Genomic DNA, 12,173 nt, shown 5'->3' on the forward strand with positions numbered 1-12,173 from the left:
CTCATAGGGCGTAATCGAACGGGCAGCGACGTCGCGCACTGGGGGTTGAAGAGCCCAGTGGCGGACTTGCATGTAACGCAGTCTGTCCCCCTCCGTCAGGCCAAACTCCTGTCGGAGCTGCTGGAAGGGGAGCACGCCCTCCGGCCCGTAGATCTGGAAAAGCGCCCTGCAACCCGTGCTCACCCAGTGGGAAAAAGCTCCCGGCTCCAGACCCGGAGTGAAGTCTGGATTGCCAGCAATGGGAGTGAACGGCGATGGGAAAGTGGTGAGCTCACGAAGCTCACACACCGCGTCCCACACTCTTAGTGGGACCCGGGTGATAAAAGAGGCGTAGAGATTAGGCGGGCGGTGAGTGCGCTGCAGGAACGGGACCTCCTGGAGGGTACGGCCTGCAACTGCCTGGTCTTGAAAGAGCCAGTGTTTGTCCGATTCCCACCGGCTCCACTCCACTAAATACCGGAGCTGCGCCGCCTGAAAGTACTTCCGGAGGTCCGGGACTCCGAGACCCCCCGCTTCCGGGGCAAGCATGGAGAGGACCCGCTTCATCCGAGGCTTACGGCCCTGCCACACAAAGCGGGAGATGTCTGCCTGCGCCTGCCGTATCCAACCCACAGGGGGCTGGAGAGGTAAAGCGCGAAAAAGATACAGGATCTGAGGCAGTATCGTCATCTTCACCGCCGCGATACGACCCAGCCACGAGAGTAGGCCCTTGTTCCATCGGCCGAGTTCCTCTTTGATCTTTTTGCCCAGAGAGGAATAGTTAGCTGCGACCATAGCGGGCAGGGAGGGAGCAAGCAAAATTCCCAGGTAAGGCACCGTGGAGGAGGACCACTGCAAAGGAAAGAGACTCTGAAGGTCCCGCCTGGTGTCGGCAGAGAGCGACACATCCAGTGCGGCCGACTTAGTCATATTCATTTTAAAGCCCGCCACGCGGGCAAAAGCGTTCAGTTCCTGGACGCAGGCAGGGAGCGACCGCCTGGGGTCATCCAGGGTCAGCAAGACGTCGTCCGCGTATAAGCTGACAGTATGTGTGTATTGCCCCATCTTCACCCCAATAGCGTCCGGATTATCGCGAATCCTCTGTGCAAACGGCTCCATATAAAGGGCAAAGAGGAGCGGCGAGAGGGGGCAACCCTGTCTCGTGCCGCGCTCAATGGCAAAGCTGCTGGAGCTGCGTCCATTGACACGCACTGACGCTGACGGTCTCCTGTAGCAGTTAAAGACCATAGTGCGGAACTTCTCGCCGATCCCCAGTTTCCCAAGAACCAGCTCGAGATATGGCCAATGAACCCTATCAAAGGCCTTCTCCGCGTCGACCGACAGCAGCATCCGCTCCCCCGGGACGCGCGAGGCCTTTTCCAGCACGTGCGTCACCCTCTTTGTGTTGTCAACCGTCTGCCTGCCGGGTACAAAACCGGCCTGGTCCGCCTCCACCAAACCTGGTAGGTGTAGACCCAGTCTGGCCGCCAAGATTCCGGTGTACAGCTTGAGGTCCACATTCAGGAGCGAGATGGGCCGGTACGAGCCGCACAGGGTCCGGTCCTTCCCCGGTTTGGGGATAACCGACACAGTCGCTGAGAGAAGGTCCGGTGGGATGGCTCCCGGTTCGGAGAAGGAATTGAACAAGCGAGCCAGGAGAGGCGCGACAGTGGGACAGAAGGTCTTGTAAAACAAGGCCGTATAGCCATCCGGGCCCGGGGCTTTACCATGCTTTAGCCGTGCAATCGCGGAGATGACCTCCTCCACGTGAATGTCCCTCTCTAGGTGGTCCGCCTGGGAGGGGTCCAGGGCCGGGAGGGTCACGGATTCCAAATAGGCCTCAGCCTCTCCCGGTGGGGAGGGCTCTGCAGCGTACAGCGCTTCGTAAAAGGAACGAAAGGAATCTGCCACCTCCGCGTCACCGGAAACCGAGGTCCCATCCAGTCCCACCAGCTCCTTCACCACATTGCGTTGTTGCGCAGCCCTGAGCCTATGGGCCAGGAGCTTACCGCACCTGTCTCCGCCGGTGTAAAAGGCGTGCTTCAGGCGGAGCGCTGCATACTCCGCCCGATCCAGATCCAACGCAGAGAGGAGTTTCCGTGCCGCCTTCAGTTGCTTCCAAACACGAGGAGCCCCCGTTCGGCGGTGAACCTGCTCAAGCTCCCTAACCTGCGCCGTCAGTTCTTCCCTCTTGCGTTGGCGTTCCCTGTTTTCCGCCGAGGAAATGGAGATAAACTCCCCCCTGACGACCGCTTTCAAAGCCGCCCACTGCGTTGCCAGGGACGTGTCAGAGTTGTTATTGTGGGTCAGGTAGTCCTGGATGACCTCCTCCACTCGCTTCACAACCGATTTCTTATGGAGAAGTGTGTCCCGAAGCCGCCACATCCCTCTAGAGGGGGGGGCCGCCGGCCAAGCAAAGATTCCAGAAACCGGTGCGTGGTCGGATAGGGACAAGACCCCGATGTCGGCCGCCGTGGCGGCCGAACAAAGCGGTCCGCTCACCAAGAGGTAATCCAACCGTGAATAAGTGCGGTGCGCGTGGGAGAAATATGAGTAGTCCCTATCGGTGGGGTGCATGGTGCGCCAAAGGTCATGCAGGTCCATCTCCGCAATCTGGTCCTGTACCGCCCTAGAAAGCTCCCCTGTCTGCGGAAAGCGCTGGGCAGACCTATCCAGGGTGGAGTCGAAGACCATATTCAGGTCTCCCCCCAAGATGATATGGCGATCGGGCGAGGCAGTAACGTCCACCAACACTGATTCCAGGAAGCGATCCTGGTGGTCATTTGGGCTGTATACCGAACCAACCGTAAAGGCAACACCTCCCAAACGCATGCGATACACTAGAAGTCTCCCCTTCTGCTCAGCATGTTTATGCAACACCTCCCCCCTGCGCCCAGTAATTTGTATGGTCGGCCTACAAGAGGTCCGAAGAATTATGTACCACTCTGAACCCTACATGAATATCTCACAGATACATCAACACATTCATTGTATCAAAAACAGTTTATTATAGGTTATTATAGTTCATTTTTTTCTCATTTTCATTTGATATTTCATTAGTGTGAATGGACATATTCAAGGAGAACAATAATATATATAAGATAAAATAGCAGATAAGACAGTTATTTACAAATTATGGCCCAAGATCCCACGATTCACATCACCAACACACAAACAGTCATTCAAACTTCATACAACATTTCACACAATAGCCACAGATGTATCCGATGTATATGGGACAGATGGCATAGAGTCCCTCGGGATTATATGGGTTCCACAGTTGGAACAAACGCCGACGCGCGTTTCGGTGTATAGCCCAGGATGGGCTACACCTTCATCAGGGCAATGCCACTCATGACCTCCCCCCAATCTCGCGTTATCTCAGCCGGGTCATACTCTCGGGGACCGTATTAATAGATCCCCCTCATTAACCTTTCTCTCTCACCCAGTTTCGAGGGTGCGCTCTGCACAGCAACCCGGAGAAGCGTTCCACTGCATTGAGAGCAGGTAAGAGAGCCTCTGCTCTATCCCAAGCCTTGCACCTGACGGCCATAGACTATTCCAATCCCTACCTGACGTTAGAATCATTGAGAGACTTGACTACCCCTCCTCCGTTTTTTCCCCCTTAGGAGGCGAAACCCCGGGGATACCTGCATCCTCCCCTCTGCCCCCGCTCCTTTCCGCTGGTCTCTTGAGTGATCTACCGGACACTTGCTGCTAAAAGGACCCTGCACAGAATTTAATGATATTCTTTAAACCGGTAAGCCCGAGAATACACCTTGTGAATTGCTTTATTTATGCCTAATTAAACCAATCTACCCCTTAGCGCAATATAGCCCCGCATTAACTTTTCTTGCCGGTCTTTTCTCAGACGGTTTACATATTAGATCAGCTATCTATACTCTGTCCCGATTTGGATCATGTGTATTTCTTCCTTAACCCTATCTATGAAGAAACTCCAGCGTACTTATTCAATTTACCAGTTTACATGTGTCTCGATGTTAATTGAATTACCGCCTCTCTATTTTCAGTGCAAACCTCAACCCGGCACCCTGATGTCCTAATGTCTGGAACTCGTGACTAACCACTTTTCGTGGACTGTCTACCTCCTGAAGCCTTTTCGGCTTGCCACGGTATGAGCGGTCTCGTTTTGTTAACGGGACATGTTAAATCCTAATGCGACCTCTCACCTAACCCCCTGCTTTTTCAACACCTAGTTAAAATCCTCTGATGCACTGAACCGCCTAGCAAACAGGGGACCTCGACCCGCCTTGCTCTTCGCTTCCCCTTTGAGGTATAATACTCACCCTAAACGTCTCTCCCTATCTATCTGGAATGTGTGAGCTTGTTGTGTAAACTCCATGTTATGTAAACCCTGAAAAAATATTTTTTGTATTGGCCCCTCTGATCACTGGAAACCCTGGATGTTTTTGTCATGCTTATGTATGTGCCTCTTGAAAAATAATTGTTTGGAATGTTGAAACCCTGAACCCTTGTTTAAATACCCTTTAAATAAATGTTATTTTAACTATGTCATCCCTACAGATAATACCTCTCGTCTGTGGCCCTCCCTCTCCCGTCTCCTCACCCTTGCCCTGATGAAGGTGTAGCCCGTCCTGGGCTATACATCAAAACTCGCGTCGGCGTTTGTTCCAACTGTGGAACCCATACAATCCAGAGGGACTCTATGCCATCTGTCCCATATACATCGGATACATCTGTGGCTATTGTGTGAAATGTTGTATGAAGTTTGAATGACTGTGTTTGTGTGTTGGTGATGTGAATCGTGGGATCTTGGGCCATAATTTGTAAATAACTGTCTTATCTGCTATTTTATGTTATATCTATTATTGTTCTCCTTGAATATGTCCATTCACACTAATGAAATATCAAATGAAAATGAGAAAAAAATGAACTATAATAACCTATAATAAACTGTTTTTTATACAATTAATGTGTTGATGTATTTGTGAGATATTAATGTAGGGTTCAGAGTGGTACATAATTCTTCGGACCTCTTGTAGGCCGGCCATAAAAATTACTGGGCAGGTCCTCCTTCCTGTTTTGATACTTTAATTTTCCCTGTCTACCTGCCTTATATTGATGTGGGGTTCCCCGTTTCTTGGACCGGTGTATGCACAGGGACACCTTTCAGCCCTGTCCTACCTAATACACAAAATCCTGTCTGGGGTGGTGCTAGCACCTCCCAAGGCAGGAAATACTTTGTCCAAGCCTCCCTCGCTGGAAGGACTGCCAGCAGCAAGAGGTCAGACTTGTGTCTGTGGTGGCAGCATCCAGTTTGTGATGCTGAGGCTCGAGTTAACTTTAACCGGGGTTCACAGTTACATACATGTCGTTTCCCTCTAGAAGGGTGGAATGCTACCCCCGTCGCCAGAATTGGCGAGGGGGTAGTATTCCAATTCGTATGACACCTTACTCGACATGTTTTGATTATGCTATACCAAAGTTGGCAATAACCGCGAGGATTATAATGCACTTAAGAGTATATGGTACAGCGTTATCATGGAAACAGCTAAAGGACTTGGTTCCGAAAGCTGCAGACAGGCTCAGCTCATGCTAGAGCACCATCTCACATAATTCCAAGCACTCTGCCCTCAGGATTGATAAGGCCTGCTATAGGAGTGACTGATAGGAGGATATGTGTCCATTTTAGGGTTAGATATAGGGATACTATATCTAAAGCAAAGGGTGCTTACACCACCTTGCCCCAGCTGATTGATCAGCCAGTTGTGTCAGATTTGGATGGCCAGCCAGGGGTGGCATAATACATGCTGCAGCCCCTGGTAGGCCCTGAGTGCACCTATGCCCTGGGTACCTAGGGTACACTGTACAGGGACTGATAAGGTGACTCAGTATCCAATTAGATATGTACCTAGAGTACATGGAATCCATTTTACAGAGAGAGCAGTGGGCCTGGGGTCCTGAATAGCAGGGCCCCAGGTCAACTAAGTCGAAAAACCAGCAAAACACCAGGCAAAAGGTTGGGGAAACCATAGTCAGATATTCACCTTTCTACACGCATTATTTGGTAATAAAGTTAGTCGGGTGACCTGCGCACTCTATCACCTTTGCCTGCTTTCTTTCCATTGAAAGTCCCCTTTTATTCATTTTATTTCTTTTGCAAATATTAACCCCAAACTGGCATGCAGAAAGTGTAGCCTATGTTTTGTTTTTTTCTACAGAAAACAAACAAAAACATTTATTATTTTTCATAAAATGTATTTTTCATTACGCACCATCCCAGCATTGCAATAACCCATGCACCACCCATGTTATTCCTTGCAATTACTATTAACGTGCACATAAGCAGCATTAGTCTTTTTATCAAAGCTCTTGTGGCCTAGTTTTCAGGCATTCGTTTCACGCATGCTCAAAAGCATTTTCCCTTATTTTAGCATTTTTAATAATATTTTTCACAGCACACTGTTAATGAAATGTTACTGAAGGTTCAATCCAAGCAGGTTTTATTTTCTCAAAACCCTGCTCCATCAGCCTCATGGTTCATAATGTCATCACAACCCCTCATAAGTACCTGTTACGTCTCCTTTCTTATTTTGATTACATTATAAATATATATATATATATATATATATATATATATACATATATATTTATATTAATATTTCTATACACACACACAATGCCATGGCAGTGAGAATGAATGTGGCGCCATGGCACGTTGGTTAGATCGACCGTACTAATAACAGAGCACTCACACATTTATAATTTGAGTGCAAAAAACAAATTTAAAAACACTTTTTACTGCCTCATAGATTGCATATAATTTTTTTTTTTTTTACACAGGCATTTTACTCTCCTAATATAAGCCGATAGGAGTAAATATGAGTAAAGGGAGCACTCTAAAATAGAATTGCTGGTAGGGTTGTGTCTGCTTCAGTCGTAAGGTTTTCTGCCATGTAGTTGGCTCTGCTTTAGGCCACTCGCCGTGGCAGAGTTGCAAGGGATGACATGCCTCTGTTCGGGATGCATAAGTTTGTATAATTTCCTGACTAGAGTTAATGGGATGAAGCCGTCCATCCTCCACTGAACCTTGCTACCATGGATAGTTGTGATGTCACACAGGAGGCTCTGTGATACATTCTATTTATGTTGTGTTGTTATGCAATCCTTCAAACCTTTTCCTAGTCCAAGTCACAGGGAACCAGAGCCTTATACAACCCAATCTTGTGACATCCTCCACCACCATTAGATTCCATATTTCACCCTTGACTATTCGGAACAAGGACACAAAAACTGAAGCCTTTTTGATATAAGCAGAGCCCTCACCCTGTGGACAATTTCTCGAAAGGTTAGGAAGAGTGTTCTCTGTTTAGCTAACAGAAGCAATGCGTGCAGTGCGCATGTTCATGAGGCTGAGCCGTTATGTTCTGCTGAGGCATTCCGAAATCTACCCGAGCAAGGAAACCCTGGAGGCAGCACAAGCCATGCTCTGCGACATAGAGCAAGCCCTGCAAGCGGTATCTGACTGCATCGATGAGCGGGACAGAGCAACACACAGCGTGGAAGAAAGAGACACCTTATTTCGAGGTGAACGTACAGGGTATGGTGCAGGAGGGCCATCAAAAAACATCAGTGGAGACCTCCAGGGAGTGACACGTGTGGGCTTGGCTGCCAAGGGCCTTTTGCTGAAAGGCGACAGAGTCCTGAGCATGGTTCTTCACTGCAAGGATACACCAACAGCTACACTTTTGAAGGCCGTGGCCGAAGGTCTGGCTGTGCAGCTTGCTACCATTTCTGAAAAGAGATATGAAATCACGAACTGTGTCTCAGAAGCAGTTATCACCATTAAGAACACAAAAGAGCCTTCATTAACCGTGATCATCAGAATGGCATCATCTGCAGTGGAGGAAGACAATGCAGGCACATCAGATGGAGTCCTGACATTTCGTAACACCTCGGTTGATGCTCTGGACTTGGAAAAATGCCTCTCTGCCCTACGTTTCTATCGGCGAACAAAGTGGTTCCAGGCCAACGCTTGTCAACTTAACTCATGTGTTTTACTCATCCGTGTTCTCAGGAATCTATGTCATCGCTTCCCTTGTTGGTCTCCTCTCAGTGGCTGGCCTTTGGAACTTCTCTGTGAAAAAGCTATTCGAACAGTGGCCAGGCGAATAGGTGCTGGGGAAGCTCTCAGAAGGGTTATGGAAGTCCTTGCCTCTGGTATACTTTTGCCAGATGGCCCTGGGATTTATGATCCTTGTGCGAAAGAGGCAACTGATAGCATTGGCCATCTCAAACCTCAACAGAGGGAAGATATAACTCGCAGTGCTCAGTATTCCTTGCGATGTGTCGCTTTCAACAACTTCCATAAAGTTTGGGAGATGGATACAGAGCTTGTAAAAAAGCATAGGGCACAAAAAAGCAAACAAATAGCGATCATCTCTTTCATGGACCAGCTTCCTGCTTCTACCGTCTTTGTCTTTGACCCATTGAAGCGCTTAAGAACAGAGGACAAGCAAGATGAAGACATGCCAGCTGCCATAAAGGGTAGGCAGACGAGCATGTCCAGTGCTCCCTATGTGACCAATGCCCTGATGAAGCTCAATCAGCTGAAATCCCATCTCCAGTACAAGACCGTTTCCCAGAAAGGTATCTTTTATTTTCCTTCCTTTACCATAAGTGCAGGGATTGAGGGGAAGAGGTACAGGGGAACTTACCACTCTAAGCTGTCCACCAAACTTCATTTAGAAATGCAATACTTTCATGCAGACGGTCTCCCCGTGAACAGGGACCATCCAGCCAGTTTGGGGAATCCCAAACACAGAGTAGAACCAGTCCTGAAAAAAAATGGCAAGAACCCGGTAATGGAGCTCAATCAGATACGCCGTGGCCTGAAGTACAGATTACATTCAGAGAATGGAGGTAGTCATGACAAGGTCTTTGAGATGAAAGTTGAAGTTGATGGGAAGATTTTTAAGGGCCAGGGCTCCAGTAAGAAGATGGCCAAGGCTTATGCTGCACTTGCAGCACTTACAAGCCGTGATGTGGATTTCAATGACCGCAGGTTTGGAACGGAGACCCCCAAGTTTGCATTTAGGAAGGAGATGGAAGAGGAACACTAAGGAAGGCTTGATGCGGATATGCCTTGTGAAGCTGAACATTTCTCTGTACACTGGTGATAGGATGTGGGATTGGAAGTAAAAGGGCACAATAAACTTTTAAACAAAGTTTTTCTTTGAAAGTCTTCATTGGAAGACAAGGTGAAGTGGCACACAACAGTACCCAACTAGGCCTAACTCAGCTGCTGATGGCATCTGAGAAAGTCATCTCTAAGGATTGCGAAATGACTTGTGGGACAAGATGTACATAGCCTACCTTTTTTTTAAAGAGATAGGGCACACAACTGTCTTTTTTGATACTCAGTAAATGCACAACAGGGTTTTATTACGGCATTGCAGTGTAACCACTGGCCTCTCTTCCTGTGGAAACTGAAATGCAGACCATGGTGCACGTTACAGCTAATTAACATGGCCACTCTTAACTCTCAAGCTTGCGATACTCTGTGACAGATGGCTCCAGGTCACAGTGAAGATATGCGCCTACATTGTGCTTTTTTGTGAGTTAGTCTAATTGGTCCAATAAAATGCTATGAAGGTTACAACACACAATATATTAGGTGGAGAAATGGAAGTGCAGGATAGGAACAATAGTCCCTGGTGACATGAAGACATTTGCAGGCATATGCATCAAAGTAAATACCGGTCGCAGATGGGCAGATTCTCAGAATCTGTCCCTTTGCTCCGGTATTTTTGCATTTGGGATGCATCATCCCAAATGCAAAAATCGCAATTTAAGGAATCTCTAAATTGAGATTCCTTAAATTGCGATTGCATTTAAGGAATCCCAAATTGAGATTCCTTAAATGCAATGCATGAAAGTAAAAAAAATAGCGAATTCGCTAATAGGAGTAGGCTTTTGTTATTCCTAAATAGCGATTCCTTAAAAATCGCTATTTAGGAATAGCAAAAGGCTACGTTGATGCATCTGCCAGTTGGTAACTTACCTTTAGTGCTTGGCCCTTAGGGTAAATCTTTACACCTCATTTAGATTCACATACTGGCAGATGCATCAACGTAGCCTTTTGCTATTCCTAAATAGCGATTTTTAAGGAATCGCTATTAAGGAATAGCAAAAGCCTATGCATGTAGGAATCGCTATTAAAATAGCAATTCCTAAACATTCCTTAATTGCTACTCGCAAATTGCTAGTCGCAATTAAGGAATGCTGTCCCATTCATTCCTATGGGCCTACAGGCCCATAGGAATGAATTGGAGATTGCATGAGCAATTTGCGAGTACCAGTAGGTACTCGCATCGCAAATTGCTCATGCAATTTCAAGGGTGCAAGGGTGTCAAAATGACACCCTGTTGCACCCCCTGAAATTGATCTCTGTACATGTTGCACACACACATGCCCTAAGGGCATGTGTGTGCGCAACATGAAACTTTGAAAAATGCACAAAAGTGCTTTTTTCAAAGTTTTACCAAATTACCATGAAGTTCAACTTCATGGTAATTTGCTACTCCTATTAGTGAATTCGCTATTTTTTTTACTTTCATGCACTGCATTTAAGGAATCTCAATTTGGGATTCCTTAAATGCAATCGCAATTTAAGGAATCTCAATTTAGAGATTCCTTAAATTGCGATTTTTGCATTTGGGATGATGCATCCCAAATGCAAACATACCGGGAGCAAAGGGGCAGATTCTGAGAATCTGCCCATTTGCGACCGGTATTTACTTTGATGCATATGCCTGTAAGTATATTGTTCTATATGCGATCCTGCTCTCTAATACTATAAAAAGAAGCATTCCTTGTTATTAGAATACCATATTTTGCGTCTGTCTTTCTTAGCTGTTTGTTTCAATCTTTTTATTGCCATCATTAAAAAGATACATTTATTTATGCATGTTTTGAGTAATTTTGTATATCTCTAGTGTATTTCCTTATGGTCTCATTGCTGACCTGGCTCTGCAAAAACAAACATTGTTGGGAGAGAACTTTCCTCTTGGCAAGTGTTTAAGCCCTGTCAGTGGATAGGGGTGATCCATGATCGGACAGAGTTGAAAGGGCTGATTTGAGAGTGTTTTATAATTACATATGCATGATTTCATTTGTGTTTTGCTATGAGTCGCGGGCACCCACGAGACTTGTTCTTCCTATGTTTATGACCCACTCAGTGTTCTAGCATGTTGCCGTTCAGTCGTGAAGAAGCCAACGTCCAGAATGACGTTCCAGAGGAATGTTCATGACTGAAGGACAACATGCTAAAACACTGAGTGGGTCATAAACATAGGAATAGTCTTAGGACAATGGGTGGAAGGTAAAGAACATACAGAGGCCTTCGCATCCAGAACACTTCTTCCAGCCGAAACTAGGTATAGTACAATAGAAAGAGAGGCCCTAGCTTGTGTTTGGGCCATACCGAAATTCAAATCATATATTTGGGGTCGTGAGTTTGAGATTTATACTGATCACAAACCTCTTATGCACATGCTTTCTGACAGCACTTCTAACAAGGCTTCTGCAAGACTTGTTCGACTTCTGTCAAAACTTCATGAATTTCACTTTATCATCAAACATATTCCTGGGGGCAAAAAACTTCAGAGCAGATTGTCTTTCAGGAATGTCTTTGAATGATAATACTGTTGATGACGATGATATTGAATGTGTTGTAGCTACAATTTATCAGGAGAATGATCGATAATTGTACACAATGTCTCCATTGACAAACATTGGAAAACTCTTTCCACTCCTTATGTCCTGTACCTCTTCCTGCAAGTCCATGGGACAAAGTAGGTTTGGACTTTTCTGGTCCTTATGATATTTTACCAACTGAGAACAAATATCTGATTGTTGTGGTTGATTACCATACCAAATGGTTGCACTACTCTTTTTGTAATGCAGCTTCAACTGATAATGCGGTCAAATTTGTACAATCTGTGTTTGATATTGAAGGATTTCCAAAAACCATTGTTACTGACAACGGGACACACTTTGTTTCTCAAAAGATGTGCTCTTTTCTTAAAAACATGACATTTCTCATTATAAGGTTGCATTGTATTCCCCCTCTTCGAATGGATTGGTTGAGAGGAGTAATCGAATAATCAAGGATGGAATACAAACTGCAATCTCCACCAGGTTAGATCCTC

At 46.4% G+C, this 12,173-nt stretch overlaps 1 pseudogene; it reads left to right on the forward strand.

Annotated features, from left to right (window-relative positions):
- Positions 1-7,346: 7,346 nt before the first annotated feature.
- On the forward strand, positions 7,347-9,083 carry LOC147710891 (interleukin enhancer-binding factor 3 pseudogene; annotated as a pseudogene).
- The last annotated feature ends 3,090 nt before the right edge of the window (positions 9,084-12,173 follow it).

This window comes from Lissotriton vulgaris, chromosome 5 (assembly GCF_964263255.1).
Source record: "Lissotriton vulgaris chromosome 5, aLisVul1.2, whole genome shotgun sequence".
NCBI classification, from domain to species: domain Eukaryota; kingdom Metazoa; phylum Chordata; class Amphibia; order Caudata; family Salamandridae; genus Lissotriton; species Lissotriton vulgaris.